Source organism: Egretta garzetta, unplaced genomic scaffold, assembly GCF_000687185.1.
Source record: "Egretta garzetta isolate BGI_Z169 unplaced genomic scaffold, ASM68718v1 scaffold161, whole genome shotgun sequence".
NCBI lineage: Eukaryota > Metazoa > Chordata > Aves > Pelecaniformes > Ardeidae > Egretta > Egretta garzetta.
In genome coordinates this window covers 2,916,110-2,925,524 of record NW_009258754.1, presented here as the reverse complement: position 1 = coordinate 2,925,524, position 9,415 = coordinate 2,916,110, and positions in this window count along the sequence as shown.

The window sequence follows — 9,415 nt, the reverse complement described above, 5'->3', positions numbered from 1 at the left end:
AAGCTGTTGTATCTGAAAAACAAACTGGTATTAAAAACATACTTATTTTCAGATATTGGAACAAGGAGACGTAAATATTTTGTGTGAATTTACATTATGATCAAACTGAAGAATTACCCAGGGGATCCTACCTGCACTCACATAGATAGCAAGTTTCCCACGGACTTAAATGGACAGAATGCCAGTCTTTATTTAGCAACAGTATACAGAAAATGGCACTGAGTTGGTGGTTGGCTGGTATCATGGGGTGCTCTGTGTTCAGTTTTTAAACTACCTGCTTTACCCCGATACCTGGACACCTTTGAACTGCACCTGAATTCCAGTGTGTTTGCCCTCTTGACCCTTGTTTGAGTTGAGAAAAGCATTTTATCTTTGACCATCATCTGTAGAAACTACTTGCCAGCAATCTGACAGGACCTGTAATGGTTTACAACAGCAGTGAACTGAAGGCAAATGTCTCAAACCTCTGGCAAGCAACCTAACAGCCATCTTATTTTATATCATTATATTCAAAGCCTTGCAGAGACAAGGAGTCACACATTCATTTTTGTTTCTGGATTCTCATATACGAATAAAATTTTTTTAATATCTTTTGTTTGAAAAGTGTGATAAAACCTGATTAAAAATGTCTGTACTTCTAGATTCAGCAGCACAGAGAGGATATGCCATTTTTGCAAATTTGCTGATGAAGAGAAGGAACAGACATGTTTCAGAAAAGAAAATTTAGTGCAAATCAAACAACTCGAGCAGAAAAATAATTTATCAGCTTATCCTCCTAATGAGAAAAGAAAAAGAGATGGGAGCGCTCATTTTTGGCAGCGTAACAACATTAGCTAGAGAACATTAAAAAATTAGTTGGCAGTGGTGAGCCTTTGATTCAACTACTTTGCTATGAATGAGTTTTGCATTGCAAAGCAGGTTTGTAAAATTTAACAGTGTTTTCACACCATAAATTTTTTTCTTATGTTAAGTATCTCGAAATTAGCTAGGCCCACTGGACTTTAATGCAGTTGCACACTGGTAAAATAAAAGGGGAGATTTTCAAAGACACAAATTCAAGTTAAACATCCAGCTCCTGACTTTCAGGATGACTTTCAATGGGAACCAAGTATTTAACTATTATTTATGTAGGAGAAAGAAGATGTAACATGTGCAGTAAAGCACAGTGAAAAGATACTCTCCTGCAGGTGTGGTAGCTGTCGCTGTACACCTCGGGAGGTGGTCAGGCTGTTCTGGCTGGACCACTGAAACACATCATTGCTTCAAATCCCTTCTCAGCTGCTTGCCCCATCCCTTGCTTTTGCTGCAGCGTGACAGCATGTATAATCACACTCTAATGTTTTCCTGACAAAATGATGAATTCAAGAACCCTCCGTATACCAAGAACGTAGTTCAGATTATTCTGAGTTGATTTGTGTCAGAAAGCAGCTTAATCTAGATGCATATGCCAGCACACCTAAGAGGAAAATTGCCTCCAACAGGGAACGGTAACAGGCAGATGGACAACGCTGGAAAATAATCTCTTCAAGCTGGCCCAGGAAGAAGCACACCCAAACACAGCTTTATCTTTGCACAGCTGCTTCCGGGCCAGTGGGAGGGTCAACTCCAGGAACATCTCTTCTAGAGCAGAGCTGCGTGCAGAATGGTCCAACACAGCCTCCAAGTCTGGAAACTAGAGAGCTGGAGAACGTGAGACACTCATGCAAAAAAAAAAAAAAAGAAATCCCTGTTCCCTTCAGGCTACAGTTCATGCCCCTTCATTACTGTGAAGGACACAACTACCTCTATGACAAAATATTCAAAGCTGAATTCACAACTCCCCTTCAGAACAGCATGCTTGATGCAACAAACTTTATGCTTTTCTGTACTTGTTATCTGGGTCTACTTATGTTTTCATTTCAGAACCATTTGATTTTTGTGCAGTGATTTTAAAAAAAGCCTGCTTTTCACTTTATATTGTGGTGACAGTTCTTTGTATTTTGACACAAGACACCAAAAATCTTTCCAAGAGTTCTATTAATAAAAATCCTTGTAAGTAATACAGCTGATCAGATAGCTTCACTAAAATTTAGGAAGAAAGCCAGCCTTCCAACTAAGATTTGGAAGCAAGCCTATAAATGGTCTACATACTAATAAATTCAGCTGTTCCCCCTACCCCTGGAAGTCCATCCCATGAAGTTGCCAAGTTGTCCTGTTGCAAGGCCAGGCATGACATCTTTCAAGCATTTCTGATTGCTTCTCACTCTCAATACCTCAACCACGCACCGATTCATCTTCCTGCACAGCGCATGTCCTTAAAACAGTGTCTGACATAGAGAAACACAATGGGAAGCGTGCTGAGAGCTGATGACATGTATTGCTTGAGACAAAAGCCAGCCCTGTTCTGAAATCTACTATTTTGATAAAGCAAAGATTATGATATTGTTCCATTGTACTCTCTTATCACAGACCCTGAAGCAATCCTTGGTTATATCAAAGCACCTCTCTGTCTTTGTCTCAGAATAGGGGCAAAATTGCAAAAGGTTTTCATCTGCAAAATCTCAACTGAATTATAAAAAAGGAAAATCCTTACTGAAAGCAGTCCAGCGCTAGCATCACAGAACCTGTCATTTATTTGCTTTTTTGTACTCTTTCAATGATAAGCTAACTTCATATCATGAACACAAAAATAAACTTAGAGCATAAGTACAGCAATTAGATTTCACACTGTTCATAAACTGTTAAACATCAAATGACTCACCTCAGTTTCATAGGATTCCCCAAATCCCAAAGATAATCCAAACAAAATTCTAATAATAAAAAGGAAAATTAACTATGAATTGGCTCATTTAAGTCTATAATTTGACTGCTATGCATCTGTAATATTTTTCTCTTTGGGTCATGTTAGTTTAATGGTTTCACTTATGCGAGATAGAAGAGATGCAAGTTATTTTGAGCATATCACTTGGAGATTTCGAAAATAATAACTGGATTTCTGCATCCTTTATGACCATTCTACTACTACTTTATCAAAGGCAGCACATCCTCCCTAATAAAATGTTAACAGCTAGCATGAAAACCAAGGGAATACGCAGCTTATATTGAGAAGGCTGAAGTGGGTCTAAAACAGTTCTAGAAAATCAACTGTGTCATGAAAGGAAAGGGAGAGAGGTGTTCTGGCCAAGCTCAAACCTCCCCATTCACGCCACTTGCTCAAAGTGTTCATGGTGGAGCCCCAAGCTGCTCCCACCGAGCACCCCAGCAAAACCCTTCAACACAACTTCTGTGCAGCCCACACCTGACATGGAGAGTGGCAGGAGCAGCCGCTGCGTTTTCTATTTCCCTAGAAGGTGGAGCACATCAGCTTTCCTCTCAGCCACGCTGAAGGATACCCATCGCTCAGCTCTCCATCTCATTCACAGCATATACAAGCCAGTGAGGGACAGAGTGGTTCCAGCCGTTTTCTGTGGTGCAGTGAGGAGAAACATCAGCAAAACATGTAGCCATTAGGAGTGTCAGTGTGGAGGACACAGCCTCAGTAAAGAGCTCAAGAACCAGTAACTGCAGTGCCTTCACATTTGCTTGCTTTCTCTTATCAGTGTTAGGACTTCTGGTTGGGCAAAAGTATCCTACATCAGGTCACAAGGTAACAGCCTGAGGGACAGAGGAAGCTGTCATAAATTAAGTTATATGTAGGTGGCTCTAATGTAAAGGCTTTTTGAGCCCCAAATGTGTAATTCCTTTTGAATGTAAAAAATTCTCATCTAGGTGAGTCTAGGAAAGCAGTCTTAAGTTTAGAAACAGAAGTACAGCATCTACAGAAGGCCCTTCTGAAATTAGAAAGCTCTTCCTGTCAAAGGGAAAAGAGACAGCTTTTTACATAGTTCACTGAAATATCTGTAAATCTATTTCTCTTCAGCATCAAGAGTAGTGCAAATAAAGACAAACTAAGCATCTATTTTCAAAAAAATAAGAATCACTAATTTAACTCTCTACAGGAAGTGCTTTCTTCCCCCCCCCAAGAGTCTTTTTCTATTGGCATTAACCTCAATCAATACAGTGCAGTCACATGTTTTATGAATGACATAGTTCCCAGCAGCAAATAATGGGAAAGGGACAACTTTCTGAGAAAAAATGGGAGGATAAAAGCTAGCTTTTTCAGTAACAGTAATGAAATCTGTAATAAAGACCGGCTGCCACGAAATTCTTTTATTATCAGATCAGTCAAATCCACCTTACGTAGCACATATATCTGCTGCCTATCGGTACATGGCTGATTTCTGCAGAGATGGCAACGTGATTTACTGGGCACAGCTGATGAATGTGGCACAGCTGCACAGTCAGGATCGGCGGTACCAACCATCTCATGACTTTCAAACGACTGAACCACTGAAGTGCTTTGTAATCTTGAAGGTCAGACAGACGCTATGCAACAGCATTAGGACAAGAGTTTTCCCTGATGTTACAGGAGCAGTTTTAAGCATAGGGCAATGAGGAAGGAGAGCTAACACACACTGTGGGGGTTGGCACTCACTTTAGGATAGCCCAACGCTGTATTACTGAAACAGCTAAAGACGATACCGTGCCGTGGTAGGCTGGCATGAGCACCTCACCCAGTGGTGTTCCTCAGTCAAATGGGGTCCAGTGAATAAGATTTACTTAGGCAAGTCAGGATAGCAAAGCTAGGCCTACAGAAGGATGCAAGTAAAGTAATTACAAGGTTGCATTTCAATGGTATTATGATTTCCTCTATAGCCATAAGAGATTTAGTGTCCATACAGTAGTAGAAAAACTTCTACCGAATGTATGCGTCACTGCTGCAAACCAGCAATATAGACAGAAGATACAACAAAAACAATCCAAGAGAGTCAGTCTGAACTAATTGCTGTGCCAGCTGTGCTATTTGTTAACTACAAGACGCAATAGCTGGCTGATGATTCAGATTGTCTGTATAAATATGAACTATTTTCAAGTAATAATAAAAAAAGACAGCATTATTACTATGCAAATGAAAGAACAAGGCAACCTAGGTCACTATTCCATATGTAAGATACTTCCCTATGCTACTCAAAAGCAAAAGAAACCCAGTAAAAAAGGGAAATCAAGGAAACTGCTCGTCTTAAATATAAACAGCCTATGACAAAAGGGACTCTTTAGAGGGCTGTCTGCACTTGCTGTTACTGGTTATATCAATTTCTATGCACTGTCCTTAGGACAGTAAATTAGAGCATAGTTTCAACACAAAAAAGTCAGGTTTTGAGGCAACCTCCCAGTAGAACAAGTAACCTAATTAGTTTAAAGATGAAGCCTGGTAGATTTATGAATGGTATTATAGGCCACAAGTTCCCATAACAAGGACCTGGATTTAATCACACAAGAATCCCCTTTTGGTCCTGTTGCTAAGCAAGTGGGGACTAATATCTTGTTAAGTACCCGCAGAGTGCCATGGCTGCTATTCAGCCCCTCCACAAGTCACGAAAAAACAGTAACAATGCAGGTTTACACCAGGCTAACAGAGTGGCAAGTCCCTTCTGGAGAGCTGGGTGAGGATGCTTCTGGACTGCACAGATTATTTACCTTTTCAATGTTCTTTTCTAAGCTTTTTCTAGGTAGTCTGCTGTCACCATTCCCAGGCCACTTTTAAACCGTAAGAGGCCTGTAAATCACGCTCTTTCTTGGTAGTAATACTATGCCTACATGTTAAGGTCATTTCTTAAAGTTTTAGAAATCCTTGGGAGATGTGTTATGATCTACATAAACAGCAGTGCCATAGAACAGTATGACAGGGTGTTAGATGGTTTTACCTCATAAGCAATTTACTGACTTACTAGAATCTACTAGGTTTACCAGCTACAAAATTTCTCCTTAATATCAACCTGTAGCAAAATACCAGGAATGAAACTTTACTGAGGTATGACAAAAAATGCAAATTTTTCTCTTCTGCACGTGTATCAGAGTTCCTACTAGGGATTTTCTTTTTCAACTCATACATCCACTTCCAAATACTTATCTGTCATCTAAATAGAAGTGCTAACATTTTTACACACTGATGTATTCAAGCTCTGTCCAGGCTATTCAAGCCAATGTCTGATACCCCACTATATTGATACCTCAGCTCCACTGAGACCTGGGTCTTGGCTTTGTTGCCTTTTGTTAGAATTCCCAGTCTGAATCATGCTTGCATATTGAATAGTTGTATTAAACAACTTCATCTCTTTCTAGAGTTTTATGCCCTCATCTCTGGGAAGCAGGGACATTTCAGAGAGAAGATAGCTCTGCAAATTGATTCAGCAGGGAGTAGATAGTTCACTTGATCTGTTAATTCTACAACTTGCTGTTTAGTGCCATATACCTACAATGCTTTTTTTTTTTCTTAAGTAATGTGGGTCAAGCTGTTGTGATTATGTCAACCTAATTAGCAATCAGAAACTACAAATACAGAATGAACCCTCCATCAGAAAAACTCAATAAAAAGTTAAAATCCAACCCCAAGAACTTGAACTTCCTGATTTATATGTGCATCTCTTTACACTCTTGTCGCCCTGAATCACCCTAAATTTCCATAATGTTTCACATACTGAGGGGAAAGATGAAAGCTCAAACATACTTCTTTCAGTTCTGTGGGACAGGGAAGATGTTATTTAGGAATGTGGATTTATGTGGTACTTCTGTAAGCTTTATGACACATTCATGATTTACTGTTTGGTGACCCTACCTGTGCTGCATAGGATTTTGACTGTAAGATGGTATTACTATTGGTCTTTCACCTTCAAAGTGCTTTCTTAGACAGCCTTGGGCTTTTCATCCTGTTACATACCTTATATTCATGTTAGGAGATATTTGATTGCCTGTAAACAAGGAAATAATCAGCGTAAATTACTCTCTTAAGCATTCATGTAATTTTGCCTCCATTAATTCCGTCTTACTGACTTCCTACTAACCTAGAAAAGTTTAAGAGGGGGTGCATGGAGGGGTGGAAATACTGCTTAGAGAACAATGACTGGAATTGCTTTAGCTGGTATGCAATTCCCATAAGACCATACCACTGTTTCTGCACAGAAATTCCTACAACTAAAAAAAAAAACAGTGGGAAACCCATGTTTCTGTATAAAAAGCTGCTTTTGGTAGAAGGGGGATAAAATTTCATCATGAAAAGACATTTGCGCCTGAACAAATTCACCATTTTGCCCAGAGGGAGTTCAGTCATTTACACCACAAATAGGAGTGTTGGCTGGCAGAAAGAGCAAACTGTACACTGGATCAAATTTTCACATACTTGCAAACTATCAGTTTTCATATTAAGTGAAAATTGGTACTTTTCTATAGCTCTGTTTTCAATATTCTCGATCACCATCAGTCCAGGGATCAGAAATCCCAAGGTCAAGAACAAGCCCCCACTTTCAGAGTCAAAAGTTCAGAATGACCTTTTACAAAAATAGGCATCTTTTCACTGGTCCCCCTTGGTCTCCTGGAGTTACACTGCTTTTTCACAATGAACCACTTCATAACACTTCAAATTAACAGGCTAAACAACAGCTGTGTTAAATAAACTCAGATATTACAGGTGGAAACGCTTTTCTTCCCACTAAGACTCCTAAATCTTTGAAAACTAAACCAAGAGGAAGCCAAATCAAGAATTAGTTTGACTGCACCATTTACCTGATTTAGTATGCAGAAAATTAATTTGCATCTGGTATTAGTAACCTGAAATATTCTGCATTAATTGGGGCTTGCTTATAAAGCAACTGTCATTCCTTGCAAAAGGTGGGCATCTATGGCTTACACAAAGAGGTCCCGATCCATGACTAACACTCCTCAATGTTAGGATAAAAAAAATAAAATTCATCATAATCCAAATTCCCTCAACACAGTTCAATAAGAGACTCTAGCTGACTTAGTGAGTTTTTAAATTATCTCATACTATGGTCACCTCATCAGTCCTTTTTGTAGAAACTGAACAGAAAAAAAATAATATGGAGCTGAACCACCAACATTCACTCCAGCAAGGCCTCCTCAGTAAGGCTCTCATGGGTTGCAAAATACCTCAGTGGGTTGGATTTCTTTTTTTTAATTTGGTTTATGTTCATCTGAAAGTGTTAACTATAAGATTGGCAGTTGTGTTCTTGAACTGAAGCAATATCTTAACATTTTCTGACCAGTGGCAGTTTGGGGCTTTTTTATTTGGGGATAGCAAGTAATTATTTATTTATAGAGGCTGATAAGAGACACAGCTGCACCCCTGCATGCTGCAGCAATTTCTACCTACAAAAAAAAAATCAATCAATAATGCCAGGAAAAGAGTAAATGAAGGTTTGCATAAGGTAAAAACACATATAGCGTTCTTACCATATCCTCCCTGCCCCTACTTGTTTCCTTCTGTGGCATGCTAGCTTTAAGCACTTCAGCATAATCTTAACATATGTTGACAGAGCGCTCTGGCAGAACTAGGTGCTGGTGTTTTCCCACTGCAACACAGTATTTTCTCTATATGCAGTCCCCTTTAGTTGGTGTTTTCATGTACTGTAATTGAAGTTTATCACATCCTATACCTGCAAAAGTAGTTAAGACCACAGGATAAGGAACCAGACAACATGTAGCAGTATTGAGATCTTAAACTCTGCTTGACAGAACATCACTATTGATCAAAGCTAGACGAAGGACAAAATACTTGTATCAGGCACAGTAAAGGACTCCAGTGCTGCTAAGTTAGTTTGCTGCCTTCCTGTCCTGAGAAAGGACTGTGAATTCAAAGTGAAGTTCCTGAAGGCCCATGTGGTCAGCATACATGTATGGACAGTACAAGATTTCACAGTCCTAATGTAGACTAAAAGAATCAAAATTCTGAATATTCACATATATCTGTATAGAGCAAAGGAAGAGCAAATACCAAGGCAAAGCCTTAACCTCCAAACCTTAGGAGACTATTGATACCATGAGCATTATCTGTCCAAAGAACCCCAAGCAAGGCAGACTGCTCTCTGCCTTGGGAAGTGGCACAGCAAATCAAAGTCTCTCCTTCACTGGAGGAAATCCAGATGCATATAAACTCAATTATCTTGGAAGAGACAGTCTCAACTTCCAGCGCTAAAGTGGAATTACTGTGCAGAAAACAAAGTCTTTGGAGAAGGGAAGTCAAAAAGTGTGCATAAGGAGGGAAATAAACTTCAAGGCAGAAGAAAAATCAATCTTTGGGAGCAAAGCCATGATTTTGTTCTTTGTTCTCCATTTTTGCTGGTGACTTGGGAAAAAAGGGCCAGAATCAGCCAGCATAATACCTGCCTGTCTCTGCTTTCTTTTCTCCAATCTTCTAGACTGAGAAGGAATTTGAATCTGGGTCTCTTCTGTCTTTCCTGAGTGCTCTTACCTTTATTTTACTTTTGTAAAGCAAAAAAAAAAAAAAAAAAAAACCCACTCAAAAAAAAAAACACCTGCAAAC